Source organism: Patiria miniata, unplaced genomic scaffold (genome assembly GCF_015706575.1).
Source record: "Patiria miniata isolate m_02_andy unplaced genomic scaffold, ASM1570657v1 HiC_scaffold_26, whole genome shotgun sequence".
NCBI lineage: Eukaryota > Metazoa > Echinodermata > Asteroidea > Valvatida > Asterinidae > Patiria > Patiria miniata.
Genome location: NW_024037065.1, coordinates 791,722 through 808,211, shown reverse-complemented (window position 1 = coordinate 808,211; position 16,490 = coordinate 791,722). Strand labels below are relative to the sequence as shown.

Here is a 16,490-nt window from a genome sequence, read left to right as displayed (position 1 = left end):
GCTATTTTGGCCTGATAAAATCTACTCATACACATGATACATGCACCCCTCAGTGACCCTGAAAACCCAGAGTGTGTGTACCGCAAATCACTACCTGAGAACCTATTACACTATAGCTTCATGGTTACACCATGGAGGAATGTGTTCTTATTCCTCCATGGTTACTGGTACACTCAAGATCAAGTTACGTCCTTAATATCTCATAGTTTTACTCCACAGCATGATGCGTAGATTTACATCTAGTCCATTATCTAGGTATCTGACATAGTTGTACCTGTATAACATCATTTCTTTTTTTCATTTTTTCATCCTCGAGGGAGGTTCCCATCAAATGTGCCTTATGGCAGACCATCAGCTGGAGGCCATCAGCGTCAAAGTAAGTTTTCAATTATAATGTGTGTAACATTGGTGGCCTAATTGAAGGTTGTAAACACAATTTGCAAACATCAAAAACAAAACTATTGAATTAGTTTCAAGTACCTTACTTGATTGTGAGTAATAATCTCAAGCATCCTGTGAAATAACGGCACCTGGTGTGCTGTTGTTTTCAAGAAAACTTGAATTTTGTATCAGTTTTCAACAATAGCCGGTCGGCAATCATTGGAAAAACCTGACTATTTCAAACACAGGACCAAATGTATTAAATTGAGTGAGTCCACATTTTATTTGCAATATGGTTACACATCAGTGAATGAGTATAAGGCTATAATCCAAGTATATGTTTTCTGGTTTCATAACCTGATAATTTCCTGATTATATTAATTGCTTTGTGTGGCCTGAAGGAAGTAAAGGAGGCAAACTATGAATTCCTTCAACCATTTATTGTTTTAAATTCCAGGCAAAGCAAATGGTGCATGCTACCTTGATAAATTCTACCAAAATCACTTCAACCGTAGTCGAAAAATTCCTGTTCAGTAGTTCTATAAACTGTTACATGTCTGTAAATCCTCGTCGCCAGTGTACTGTTTCTTTGGACAACGTAAATGAATGAAATAGACCGGAGACAAACTGTGTACTTTTGTTCAAACTCTACTGTCATGTTCAACAACTTTCCATGTGCTTATTTACCATAATGCACTTGTGGGTGTTTTATTGAATTGTGTTCCCAAATGGTGTGCTGTGAGAAATTGTACTCAGGATACTACAAAGTCACATGAGAACTTTTCAACATTTAAGAGTAAACTACAGCGGAGGAGACAAAAAATATGAAGTAATATAACTGCTTTACAACACAACCATATTTATTTACAATTGGGGTCTAACAGGCCTCCTAGGCTCATACATGCCTCATACATGCCTTATAGATTGGTATTTACTCAAGATCAGTTAAATACAGCTGTGTAAATGTGAAACAATTGCCAGTTTGTTAGAACGTTATGGAGGATGATGTCTTTGTTCAACACTAAAACAGCTGTGATTCCACTGTACTTTCAAGACAGATTTTTTTAAAGTTTCCAAACCCAGGTAACACGGTGTAAATGGAATTGAATTTGTATTTGTGAAATTAGCAAAGCTTTGCAAACAATACCAAAAGAAACAAGGTAAAGTCCTGTCAAATTATTGTCAGGGCTTATTGCAACTATTTTCACTGTTAAAATAATTTCATCCATTGGCAGGTTTATTTGTTAACTGTTTTGGGTCATGTTCTTGCAAATCAGGGCAAGTTGCACGTGGGACTTTTACAAGGACCATTGTGTGCCTGCCAGACAGGCATGGGGATTTTGAGCCAAGTTTGGAAGACAAGATGATTCTCAAACAAGCTGGCCTGGGAGAAAAACTGTGCAATTCCCCAAGGATGGTTCTGCTGAAGAAGTGCAAGATGCATTGTATAAGTAAGTACAATATTTAATCCTCCTCTCGAAACAGGCATTCTGACTTCTCAGCCATGATGTTAACATGCACATTAACCATAACCCCCTAACCACCCCCCAAGTCCATCAAAATCCATCCCCCATTTGGTTCATATTTAGTTTATGGGGTAATTTAAGCTGAAAAAGCTTACATTTTAAGTTTTAGTGCCATCCGACCAATGTTTTTTGTGTGGCTGCCAATTTTCAAATCCAAATTTACCATTTGTTTTTCATTTCGGGGTTATTTTAAGTATAATGGCCTGTTCACCTTTACTTCGACCTTGAATTTGACCTTGTCAATTGTTATGATACTGGGTTTAAGTGATGAGAATTGAAAAAACTAATAATTTCAACTTTTCCAGCCTAAATTACCCCACATCTATAAGCACATGTGGGGTTTAATCCATTGTGTGATTTGACATAGAATGACCCATGTGGGAGTGTGTGTGTGTGGGGGGGGGGGGGGGGGGTGATGTTGGATATGGAGAAGATTGTGTCAGTGGGTGTAGAGGTTTGGGTGGATGTAGGGGGTTAGGGACGTGGATGTAGGGGATTTGGGTAGGGAGGGAACGTGTAGGGGATGGGCTGTAGATGGGTAATTGGGGTGGGTGGGGTAGGGGGTTTGGGAAGTCAGGCATGACACTTTTACCGGATCAGCTGATTTCCTCTTTTTTTGATTTCCCATGTGTGCCGTTGAAAATAGAAAAACACTACAATGTCTTGAAAGATGTGAATTTCCGCTTTTTTGTGACTTCCCAGTTGCATGCCTGGTGACCGTAGTGGAGGATGGGGGAGATACATGTAGGGGTTGTAGGTGGGGTGGGGATGGACATTAAGGTAAGGGTGGGGTTTGGGAAAGGGTTTGGTGGTGTGTCTGTACATGTACACCCATTCTTGTTTCGCACTTATGGGGACTACATACATGCTCTACCATGCTCCTTTGGGGACCGAAGATGCTGCAGGGGCTGGAAAAAGTTCCTACAACTCTTTCCTTATTACCCTAACAATAAAAGATTTATAGTGCCGTGGCAGCCCACCAATGTACATGTACGTTTGTATGAAAGTACATTGGTTGACTTTTTGGATGGCATTTAGAATAAATGATCCCCACACCGTGGCACATCATCCTCAGCCGGGATCCCCGTCCATAGTCCCCATCCCCAACCCTACCCTCGGCCTCCCCGCCTTGGATTGCGAGCCATGGCGGCTTTGCCATTCTAGTTATAGGATGGCAAAGGGCAAGATGTAGTGACGAATTTAATTTCTGTTTCAACTGAGGACTGGCACTGAAATCTTGACAAGAAGGTCATTCAAAAGTAACTGTTATTTTTCTATACTGCTATTAACAGGGCATATCCAAAGCTGGAAAAAGGTGGAGGCTTTGAAATTCCTCGGAATGAACAACGTTCACGGTCTACATTAGTAGTAGTACATATTGGTCCTTGCTGTGCACAAGATCTTAAAGCTGTATCCACATCCAGAATGTACTTACGACCCATTCAAGAAAACATTCCAATGGACAAGGACAATGACCAAATGAACACTTACTACCGAGGAATGCAAAATATGTCACCGACATCTCCCAATAACTGCTCCGAGGGATCATTTTGATGAGTGTCGCTCCAGTATTGCTGGAAATGAGAGTGTGAGTAACTTTATAGTTTTATGTCAGTCTATTAAGGCACACACACCTTATCATTGGCTACAACTTACAAGAAACGAAAGTGTGATTGAAAAAAAAACAGTGTGTATTGCCCACAAATGTGGGGATTGAAATCCTTTCCGATCCTAGGTAATTTCAAGTTTGGTGTACAGTGAGTTTCATAAAAAAACAAACAAAATAACTCCCAGGCTGGACAAAAGAATGCATAATTTAAAACTGATAAGTCATACTATCCTCTGACCGTTGACAGAATGTGTTAAGTGGTTTTTGTCTTGTAACAGTTACAGTGAAATCTCGATTAGTCAAACCTCAAGGGAACATGTTCAAAATTTGGCATAAACATAGTTTTTAGTTGAGCAGGGTTGTGTATCATTGTTATACTATATATTGACGGCAATGGATTCTTTGTTTGACCTAACAGTTGTTTTCAGTTATGAGAGTTTGACTTATCAAGATTTCACTGTAGTCAATTTTTCTACTGTTAGCTATGGGAAATTATTAATTTGAGTTGGGATATTAAATTACAGTTTTCCCTTAAACTGAATAGCGGTTGTCAATCGTAAGTTGATTAAATGCTTAAAAGTGCCCTCTCTTTTTATTTCTTTATCCATTCATTATCCATCTCAATACCATAAAGTAGACCTTTGCAACATTTTAATTTCATTAAAGCATATTTTTTCCACTTTTTCTTTTAGGATTCCAGTCTGTCTGAAGTTCTTCTTTCAAGTAACAATCCTGAGGTATGTTTTAAAAACGATTGAAAGAAACTGTTATGGAGTATGATACTACTGTGGCAAATCTTGGTTGGCCACATGCAAGATACTGTGTGGGATCAATCTTTAAAAGTTGTCCACATTGCGTTACCACTTTAGGTAAAAGTAGTAGGTGTGATTGTATTTATTGATTAATTTTCTTAACGAAAATCAAAGCCTTCACATTTCCTCTGCCCCACTGATCAAGGTTTTCATACAAATCGATAACCCATGTTGATAATCTGCAAGCTAATAAACATATATCCGTTATTCATAAATACCTCAGACAGTTTAGCTATTCCTATTGGTCGAGAGCCCGTCACGTGGCCGGTATTAAACGGATGATAAAGACATGGCTAGCTGGTCTTAAACACTTTTCCAGTGTCACAATAAAATGTGGACTCCTAAAAATCCAGTGCCTCTTACCGTTTCATTGGTTGAACGTTCACAATCCTCACGTAGGCATGCGCAGCACTACAAGCGAGTCAGAATTTTATAGTTCTAAATTCAAAACGCAACGCCCCAGGTGCGTTCTGCGTGACATCGCGCAGAACATGTTACGCGCGCGTCAATCTCCATAAAAGGGTTGTTTACATCTTACTCGCCAGCTGAACACTCCATTATTTTGCTAGAGGGATGTTTCAAAAAGCATGAAGTGAACTTGTTGAACAAAATCGGGATTTTTTGAACGAATTATTTGAAATTTTTTTTACGGATAAGGTATTTATGAATGGGAATAAATATGTGCTCGGTCGGTATTTATCACTCGTTTAATACCGCTTAGAGTCTGGGTGCTGATAATTACCCTCGCCTCCGGCTCGGGTAATTATCAGCACCCAGACTCTAAGCGATATTAAACGAGTGATAAAAACCTCCGGAGCACACATTTATTCCCTTATTTCAACAAGGCTGCCCTTCAGTCCCATTTCCAACTCTACTGAGACTCACAAATAAACAAATACTGACCGATCTTTAAAAGGCATTATATGTGTGTTAGCAGTCATTTTCCTCTGTTAAAGAAATCATGTTTGTTGATCTTGTGGACTGGAAAGCTCCTTCAAATCTATAACTCCAGGACTACTGAAAGGTTGAAATACCATTATTTTAACATGCTTTTGAAATTTGAACCACACTTTCATAACTTTTTTTGTGAGTAATATAAGGACTCTCATCCATGTAGATACATGTAGATAGTGTAGTCCATTAGTGTCTGTTTGCTTCAAAAAGGCTTCTTGGATTTTGGAAAATATGAGTAGAGGGGAGGAGATAGAAGAGATGGAAGCAGAGCAGGAGGAAGAGGGGAGATGCAAAGGCAAGAGCTAGAGGAGGTGCAATGCGACGAGGAGACGATGGAAGGAGAGGAGGACGACTGTGATGAGGTGGAAGGAGAGGAGGAGGACGACTGTGATGAGGTGGAAGAGGGGGGGGGGGGAGATGAGGAGTGGCAGGATGAGGAGGGGAGGAGGAGGAGGAGGAGGAGAAGAAGGACAACTTCAAACAATGTCAGAGAGTTGTCCGGTTATTCGTATTGACCGGTGTACCGGTACAAGTTATTAAACACTTACAATTTAAAAAGACAAAAAGGCAACCATAAAAAGTAAACTATCGGCAAAAGCTGGAATTGAATGTATTGATTGCAGAAGGAAGAAAAGCCTAAGTACATGTATAATGTGTTTTTCAGTCACAATATTCAGTTTAATATGAGACACCAAGTGTAAATAAATTATGTAACAAAATAATTTATTTATAATTCATAATTTATCATATAATTCAGTTTTTCTGCTGGTTTAGGCTTACTCACTTTTAAAAAAATCATTATTCACATATCACTATTATATATAAATAATTGTTTGGCAGTTGGCATTATATGTATTTACATTTATGTGTCACTGCATTATTTACGAATAATTTTTGCAACAAAAAAAATTAAAAATAATTTGACAATGTAATGTTATTATTTAATAATAACATTACATTGTCAAATTATTTTTAAAACACCTGTGGACATTTAATTCCACTTGTTGTACAACAGATTTTGTTGTACAACAGATTTTTGGTGTCTGTTTTTGTTTTTGTTTGGTAGTCAAATCGAGCATTGAGAAAGTGCCATCTCTGCCCCGAGGGAAAACAAGTTAGGCATCTGGCCCAACACCTGAAGAGGTTTCACAAAAGAAGAGACGGGCGAAAACGGATGAAAGAACTGGCAAAGAGCCGAAAAATGGAAGTAAGATTTGTAGTCCAGAGAAATGTGAGTCAGCAACATGTTCATACATGTACCGGGTACATGTTCTTCATAACCCCTGAGGACCGACACACAAAGGGAGAACGATTCTTTGCAATCTTCGGGCGATGTTTTTTTGTTATATTACACAGACAAAGGGAAACACAACGCATTGTCCTTGGGAGTATAGTAACACAAGAGTGGGTGTACAGGTACTTATACATGAACATGTAAAAATACAAAAAAAAGAAAGCATGCCGGAAGAAATAATTTTGTAGGGACTTTATGGCTGAAATACAAAATGTATATGAGGTACCATGTGTAAATAAACTATTAAACAAACGTATATACATAGAACTAATTATTCATTATATTTCAGTTTTTCAGCTTATTTTGGTTGATATATAATTCATTATTTACATATCATACATTTCTTCTCAGACAGTTTTACAATTGTTTAGCAGTTTGTGGAATATGTACATTAAATTATTGGGCAAGGCACTTTGTCACTCATTGCTTCACCCCACCCAGGAGTAAATGGGTACATGTGAGGGTAGAGATGGTTATTGTGATTGAAGTAACTTCCTTGTGCCTGACGGGCTGCATTGAGCTGAACATACTCCCCAGGGAGCTGAGATAGTATTTGGAATGCTAAATTGGCCCAATGATCAGGGGTAATAATAATCTGTGAGCGCTGTGATTTAGTTTACTAGTAATAGCATTCTTAAATGCTGATTGTTATCTTTTATGTTCACTTGAAGTTGACTTAATTCTTTGTATAATTTATTTCTGTTTCAGGCAGCCAATATCTAAGCCCAGCCAAAACCAGTATGAGAGAATACTGAGGAATTGCCCAGTGAAGGGGTGCTTTGCTCAAGGGTTAAAACGGATCGACCATCATCACTACTATACACATAACTTAGATGTATGTACTTTGTAATATTTGTAAAAATGTGTCAATTGTGATTAAAGTGCATTAAATGATGGACTGCAATTTACTTTAGAAAGTTTAGTTATTCCTATTTGATGAGACTTTGTCACATCATGCACATGGGTGATCTTTCTAAATGGATTACAGTCGACTCTCGTTAATAAGAGGTCCTTGGGATTTTACAAATTCCCCTGTTATAACAGGAACCTTGTATTATCAGGAGTCAAAACAAAGAAAACATAAGAGTTGGGACCAACAATTTTCCTTGTTATAACAGGAACCTTGTATTAACAGTGCTCTTATTAACGAGGTTCGACTGTATAACACAACAACCCAGTTGTAAACACATGACATTTGGACTCAAGTAGTCTGGTCCCTTAGACTCTCTTATTTTATGAAACCTCAAAATCCATGTGTAATACAACATTAAAGTATGTAAATCAATATTAGCTTTTGCGCTTCACTGACCTATAAACACTTTATACTCAGTGTGTTACCTCCAGATTGAAAGTTGGCGCTCGGGAGGTAACTCACAGAGAATTCAATGATTTTGATTTACATCACCTGAACGAAAAAAAAACGAAAATAGACTTACTTATGTTTGTGTGGTCGATTCGGTAATTTATTGTGTTTTTATGTCATGCAAGACTGATAGGATATCAGTGTTGTAGTCGAATATTTTTTTTACCGAGTACCGAGTACTGCGGAGTACCTGAGTGCCGAGTACCTCGGTGCAGAGTACGAGTACAAGTACTTGTACCTGCGGGTACAAGAAAAGATCTCCGAGTACGAGTACATCCAGGAACGAGTACTAATTACTTGTACTTCCGCACACACGAGACAATATAAAGATCCTGGATTATCCTATCAATTGCCACAAAAGTCAAGTTCAGGTCCGTCACGGTTGATTTTATATTGATTTTCAAAGATTAAATAATCTTTAATTGCTTGTAATTTGATACACCACGATATCATGATGACGTCGACTCAATTTTTACCTTTAACATATCATTCCAAAGTTCATCATTAAAGTTGTCCAAAAAGGCAGAAATGTTTAAAGTGAGCAGAAATCATTTACCCTCACTCTGGGTTAACTTCCCTCCATTACACATACCAGACTACGTTCATACAGACTTTTGAGCCCAGCAGTCAAATAGTTTTCTTAATAGAAAACTTTGAAAAATGCACATGATGACGTCTCATGCCCTGTGATACGTCATCGTAACAATACTTGGCAGTGCTTGTACATGTATGTTATTGTGGTTTTAGTCTTAACCGAGTCTAAAGCCAATCAGATGAATAAAAGTGCTAAATTACACGAATAAAAAAAATCACCACAAAAAAAAACAATGCTTTTCTGCTTTCACTTTTTTCAGTGCCAAAAAGAAATCAGCAAAAATCAGCAAAAAAAATCCACAACATCGAAAATAAGGCTGTTTCGGCTGGTTGAAGCAACAGCCAAAAATTCCATCTTAAGAATAATTAGAGCATGTATTTCATACAGGTAGTCCTGATAAAACACTGGACTACGGTAGCACCATGTCAATCTGCACAAAAGCAGATCCAAATGAGGCATATAAATGTACCATAAACATACATGTGAATTTAGCACAAGCACTTACATGTAACAACCTTTTTTTTTATTTGAATTTATTTTTATTGTCTTTCCACAGCGCGGCACTGAGATGTATTTAAAGTACATGGCGATGGATAAGCGGTCAGTACCCCAAACCAACACAGGGAAGCCAAAGCGGCAAGCCCCCCCCCCCCCAACCTGATGTGACACCAATGGAAGATGACGGTACGTTTTAAAGGGGAAAAAAAACATTTGCAAACATCAAAAAATAAAACTACAAAATCATTTTGAAATACCTTGCTGGACTGTTAGTGAATGACAGCGTAAAGCATCCTGTAAAATCGTGGCACCTGGTATACTGTCATTTTCAAGAACCGGAAGCAGAAGTACATGTTTTTTTTTTCTTCTTTTTTGGCCTGATTATTTATAATATAAACATTATTTTGCCTTCATGATCTTCATATTTAGGCCTAATAGTTACATTTTAATTTACACAGGATTATTCATGTCCTTCAAGGGGAAATGTCCCTACGCAGGGCGGTAAATGTAAGGGAGGCGGAGTTGAAGTCCAAAATCTCTGGTGAGTTTGTCTGTTTGTTTTTTTAGCATGAATGCATGCAAATAACGGGTTGGTTCCCTGTCATTATCGCTTTGGCTAATGCTCACTGCACTTGTGATGTTCAATCGTTCAGGGATGAGTCGTGACCAGGGAGATTCACCAGGAGCACTTAGACGGTGCTTTTCGCTTTTTTGCCGATATTTTCAATTTCCGTTTTGGGGTCCACTTTTGCATAAATTGAAGCCGTTTGGGTGCTAGTTGTGATTTCATCCGTAAAGTGTTCGCCTTTTGTGGACGTTAAAGGTAGAGTCCATCATTTGTAATTTGTGCATTTTGTTCGTTTGAAGCAACAAAAGAGTTCAAAATCTAATGAAGGATACTGAGCAACTAACCTGATGAAGTTTCAGCTTAGCTTCAGCTGTACATTCCGAGAAAAACAGCATTCTAAGATCTCAATTTCAAATCAAAAGTTGCTGAATCATGTATTGAATTGTTTTGAATTGCAACTATACGCGACGTCGTGCACTGATCCGACGAATTATAACAACCGCGCGCGCGTTTGCGTCGTTCGAATACTTGTGCGCGCTTCGCTGAATAACAAAACGAACTACTAATTTAAATTTTCCTACGGTGCTTCTTAAGAATCACCGTTGGAAATGCCTTCTTTCGTTGATTACTTCAAAATGACAGCTTCCCAGAAAGAATAATTTCACAGGGAGTTTAGTCTCCTTACTATCTTTCAACCAAGTTAGTTTTTCAACAATAATTACGCCAGTTACTTTTCGGATGGCTGCAAATGATGGACTCTACCTTTAAAGAAACCACTTTTTGCATTAGTCATTGGTCACCGCTGATCCCGAGACAAACAATGTTTATATCGTACACTGAAAACGACACGAAAAATGTATTGTTTGGGTGTCAGATATAAACAAGAGGTTTTTTTTCGTCTATTCTCACGAACGGTAAGACATTTGGGTTGGTTTCCTTTCAACCACATGATTGAAATAGGCTAAGAAAACAATCCAAAACATGACATTTTTAGGGGATTTCAGGACCTAGTGCCCTTTTAATGTACATGGTGACCTTAATGCAGACAAGACCTGTGCACAAAAAAAGTGGTTACATCATCAGACCGGAAGTTAAATTGAAAAGACCTTCAACCTTATAAAGAATTGCTAAAAAAGCAACCGTGAGAGACAATCAAGATTTGGCTATATAAAACACACTTAACATAGCTTTTAAGCTTTCTAGAAATGACGTCACAATGACGTCATCAAGTATCAAATTACAAGCATATACAGATTTCCATATTTTATCTTTGAAAGTTAATATAAAATCAACTGTTGAGAGTTGATTTTGTTTTAATGGCAATCAATACAATATTGCAGGGTCTTCATTTTTGGTATTAAGTGCAAAATCATGTACCCTTCCCTCCGGTCGAAACCGGAAGTGCCTTATTATTTTGAAATTGGCAAAAGATGTGAACTTGCTGTCAAAAATGTGAATTTATGCCTAGGCTGTACTATACAAAAAATATTACAAGAAAAGTCATGACATTTTAAAACGCCCTCTAGAGGCATGTTTTAAAAAGTCAAACATGCATTTTGAGTTGGAATGGGTGGCAAAGTCTGTGGTAGTCGTATGGCCCAACACCATCAGCCCTTTTAATTTGAAAATAATTGTGGAAAAATACACACCTGGATTTGTCTAGGTGTGTGGTTTTCTAGGTGTGGTATCCGTGGTCCAGGGAAATTCAGTCATGCTATTATTCACACTTCTCGGGAAGATTTTAGGTGTGCGATGGTGTAGGGGTGTGATCGCACGCCTCAAATCAGAAGGACTGCACTATGTGGTTGTTCCTACAACCTCCAGTTTAAATAGTGATTAAAGGGACACTGCATTCTGGAATGAGCCATAGTGGGCTACAAAAACGCACTTTGAACAAAATGCTGTTAATCGGAGAGAATATTTAAAAGTAGGATGTAAACATCCACACATCTTTCCTGTTAAAAACTTGGTGTTTTTGTTTTATTATTGTGTGTTATGCTCATGAGAACCACTTTTAGGGTCCACTTTTTAGACCCCACAAGTGGGCTGTTCATGCTTTATATTACAATATTTCTTGACTTTCTATATTAATAGTTTCATTCTTATGTACTTTTATGGTACCTCTTCACAGATCTCGTCCTGAAAAAGGAGGATGTGTCCTCCTCCTTTTGGTACCCAAATACGAGCCGATATTGTCAATATCATCTGTGAGTTTGTTTTTGTTGTTTTTCAATGTTTTTTCATGTATTATACTTCCAACAATCATATTTTTGTGTTTTTTTGTGTGATGTATGATCTGTAAGTGGTGGATAATTGCTGTTGGTTTCATTGAATTAATAAATAAATAAGGAAATAAATGTGTGTTTCGGAGGTATAATAACACTCTGTTTAAAACCAGTGTGAGTCTGGATGGGTGATAATTACCCAAGGCGAAAGCTGAAGGTAATTATCACCCATCCAGACTCACACCAGTTTTAAACAGAGTGTTTGATACCGACGGAACACATGTTTATTCCCATTCATAAATACATAATAAAAATTCATAATAAGTCAGAAACTAGACGCTGTTAACCATTTTGTTCAACAATTTTACTTCATGTTTTACGAAACACCCCTCTGAAAATGATATGGAATGCCCCTCCACAATTGCGTGCGTGTGGCGCATTCCACCTCCATGGTCGTGCGTACTGCGCAATGTCGCGCTAAACTGGTGTAGTGTAAATATCGGACTATGAAATACTGATTCACTGGTACATTGTAGTATTGCGCGTGCATACATGGGGAATGTGAACGTTCAACCAATGAAAAGTAAAAGACAACAGATTTCATGGGAGTCCAAATTTCATGTGACACTGGAAAAGTGTGTAAGACCAGCTAGCCATGTCTTTATCATCCGTTTAAGACCGGCCACATGACAGGCTCTTGACCAATAGGAATGCGTAAACTGTCTCAGGTATTAATGAATAAAAAATAAATAAACAAATAATGAATAAATAAATAATTAAAAAAAATAATTACATGTACATAAAGTTAATCTAGTTTGAATTATTATTATATCTTTCCATCACAGCCCTTTTGCAGGATTATAGTGTGGGAGTGCCATGGCTCACTATCAGGACCTCAGGAACTGCCTAATGCTGGAATTGTTTTTCCGAGGTGCACCCCGATCAGGGGTTATTGGCAATATGACCTTAGGAGAATTTCAAGATGCCGAATCAGTTTTGGATGATTGCCTGCAATCTTGCCACATCATCAAGGTACGTATGAAACGTGTATGGTAAAAAAGTTGAAAAATGAGCTACACAAAATTAGGTGTCCCAAAATCTTTGACAAGCAGCAGTTACAAAGTTACGTGTCAATGTTCATGTAGATGTACATACATTTGTGATAGAACCAAAAAAATTTCCACTTATGGACCGATAATACGAAGCGTGATATAAAGATTGCACAAGTGTTAAATTAAATTTATTTAAGACAATTTACGCATTCCTATTGGTTGAGAGCCCGTCACGTGGCCGGTCTTAAACGGATGATAAAGACATGGTTAGCTGGTCTTAAACACTTTTCCAGTGTCACAATAAAATGTTGACTCCTAAAAATCCAGTGCCTCTTATCGTTTCATTGGTTGAACGTTCACAATCATCACGTAGGCCTGTGCAACACTACCAGGGAGTCAGAATTTTATAGTTCAGAATTCAAAACGCAACGCGCCAGGTGTGTTCTGCACGACATCGCGCAAAACATGATACGTGTGCGTCAATCTCCATAAAAGGGTTGTTTACAGATTATTCGCCAGCTGAACACTCCATTATTTTGCAAGAGGGATGTTTCTAAAAGCATAAAGTAAATTTTTTGGACAAAATGGGGATGTTTTGAACAAATTATATTATTTTTTTTAACGAAAAGAAATTTATAAATGGGAATAAATATATGCTCCATCGGTATTTATCACTCTGTTTAAGACCACTTGGATCTGGGTGCTAATAATTACCCTCGCCTCCAGCTCGGGTAATTATCAGCACCCCAACTCTAAGTGGTCCTAAACAGAGTGATGAAAAACGCTGGAGCACACATTTATTCCCTTAGTATAATTAATATTAAAAATAATTACTGACTAAAATATTTATTGTTTAGAACTAATAAATATTTGAATTTAGTTCATGACTAATTAATTAATATCACCATTAATTAATTAGTTACCTTTATAATAAGTGATTTGATCAACATGAAAAGCAGAACCATTTGATCTAAAATTGTCTATTGTCTGGTTAACAATCAAAATATTGTGTTTCAATTCTAATTTTTACCTTCTTATGTTTCAGGTAAGGGATCACAAAACCCGTGGGAAGTATGGCCCCCAGATGGTCGCTGTTGACGAACCCCTCTTCAAGTGGTTGTACATTTACTTGATGGTGGGCAGACCACAAACCCCAAAATGCAGCCAGGCCGTCATCAAGGACAGGGAAAGACCATTCTTCCTAGAGGCTGGCGGTAAAGAAATTTCAAAGATTTCTCAGCAATTAAACAGGTAAAGTTAATGTAACCTTTTCCCATTCACTAATATGCATGCATGTAAATGTCATCTATATTTGTAAGTACACTCAACCAAAACAGGAAGTCCCCCTTTTCAATATTTTTTTGTCTAACTCAAAAATTACTTTGAGACAGTTGCGCTTTTGTATATGTGCAGGTTGCGGTTCACACTCACCTTGCAAGTGTACAAAAGTGCAAAAATGTTGAACAAAATCGTTGTTAAAGTCTAGTTGAAAATCGTGTTAGAATTGCGTCAAAGCAGGATGTGAAATAATTGTCCAATAATACATGATATACAAATGGATGCGGAAGGTTGTGCAAATCTGAGACAAACCAACACTTAGTGTACAAGAATTCCATTGGGTTATCTAAGGGGTGTTGAAATGACTTTTCTGTTTTTGTTTTTGTACAAGACTCCATGACTATTCTTCTTAATGTTACCGGTACATTGCAATTACTGAGCCCTTTCGTTTGCAGTCATGGGGATCGCTGAGCGCCCCTGCGCGATCCATGGTAGCGCAGCACATGAGCCACCAAGAGGACACCCAACAGAAATTCTATGTGGCTGCACACGGCCCTGTGGCAGCTGCTGAGAGTGCCAACTTGATTAACAGTCTGTGGGTAAGCATGATAGGGATCGCAATTGTGTGACACAGCAGCAAATTCTTTGCAAACAGACATAGATCTCTAGTGTTCTTTGTATTCCATTTTTTTTCAACTGCTCACAAACTGGATATCTGTCATAATTTAGTGCTTAGATAAGGGGAACTTGACAGTTTTCAAAACAAATCACTTCCAAATAAATTTGAATTTTTATGTTTGGAAACACAATTACAATAAATTATGACATATAATGTTTGCAACTGTTGCGGTTAACAGAACGTTGATGATCAGCTTCACTCCAAAGGACATGAGAAGGACCTTCCTTCAACATCCACGTCAATCATAGTAAGTAAAGACAAATAGAATTACTATTATGCCTATTATATCATTAAAAAAATACAGTTTCCAATGAGCTGTACATGTACCGGGTATAATAAAATTCAAAAATTAAAAAGGTGTCATACAGCCAGCTGTATTTAATTAGTCCAAATGTCATGTGACACTGGCAAAGCGTTTAAGACCAGCCAGCCAGTCTCTATCGACCGCTTATAACCAGCCTTGTGATGGGCTCTCTATCAATGGGAATGGGTGAAATGTGCAAGGTATTCTGGATAAATCTGTAATTTGACTCACCTGTACAGGCACCAAGTACAACCTCAAAGTGGAAGGCCCATGCAATGGCTTGCTCCAGCTCCTCCTCCCTGAACATGCTGAAAAGGGTAAATATAAGCCAGATATTCACTTACATGTACATGTACAAAGTAGGGCATTATCCGAAAAGGAACATTGTTTGCTTGTACTTATGTTTGAGGCACAAAATACGTGCATGCTGCACAGAAGTTTGTACCAAAACCTTCTCTGGCAACAAGTGTATACAGACATACACACAGGAGGAATACGCTAGAATGCACGCTGGCATCTGGAACAAACAGAGTGCTCGCATATGTATACAAAATAGAAAACGTTTTTGCCAATTCGGTTATTGGACATCAATAGACAGCATCATTTGGTCTGGGAACCAGGTTGCGCGCATTGCAGTGATATTTTGCGTGCGTGGAACCAGGTACCATACGTACGTGAACAATAGCCGACTTGGCACCAAGTCTAACAGCCAGGGGGATAAACATTCAATGGCCTAAAATTTCATCCTCTACAACTAGAGGCAGAGGGATATGTAATTGACACACATGCATGCAGGGTTGGAAGAGTAAACACAAGAGTGATTTGAAGGACGGGAGGTGCAAACAGAGAGGGGAGTGTGGGGTGTTTCGAAGTTCAAATGGGAAGGGAACAAAGATGTGTGGTTGGACAAGATCATTTAATTTTTTCATAATTTTAAGTTACCAATTCTGGATAAATCTGTAATTTGACTTGTACAGGCACCAAGTACAGCTGCTGCAACCTCGGTGGCTTGTTGCACCACCTCCTCCATGAAAAAGGCAATGTGAGCCAGAAATACACTACATTTGGCAAAAATAGTACAGAACATTATTTGTTGTAATCTATCCAAATCAGTTCTGTCTCAAGACAGCCTCGAGTATTATTTTGAAGTGTCTGTCTCAGATACTAAGGTCTGGGGTTTTACCATGAATGGATGTATGTACACATGATCTACCATGTCTTCTGCTTTTCCAGAAGTACATGTAGAGCTTTTCCCAACATAAGTAGCTTTTGAACTTGTTGTTTAATAAAATTATGTTACCTCCCGAGTGAAAGTTGGAAAAATTACTCTGGTGGGAGTCGAACCCACGACC

General features: G+C 38.1%; 1 long non-coding RNA gene across 1 annotated transcript; it reads left to right on the top strand.

Moving 5' to 3' along the window:
- Window positions 1-309: 309 nt before the first annotated feature.
- Window positions 310-3,490, top strand: LOC119734036. The gene is made up of 3 exons (XR_005272014.1): window positions 310-376; window positions 1,659-1,832; window positions 3,200-3,490. It is a non-coding gene; the product is annotated as an uncharacterized LOC119734036 (long non-coding RNA).
- The last annotated feature ends 13,000 nt before the right edge of the window (window positions 3,491-16,490 follow it).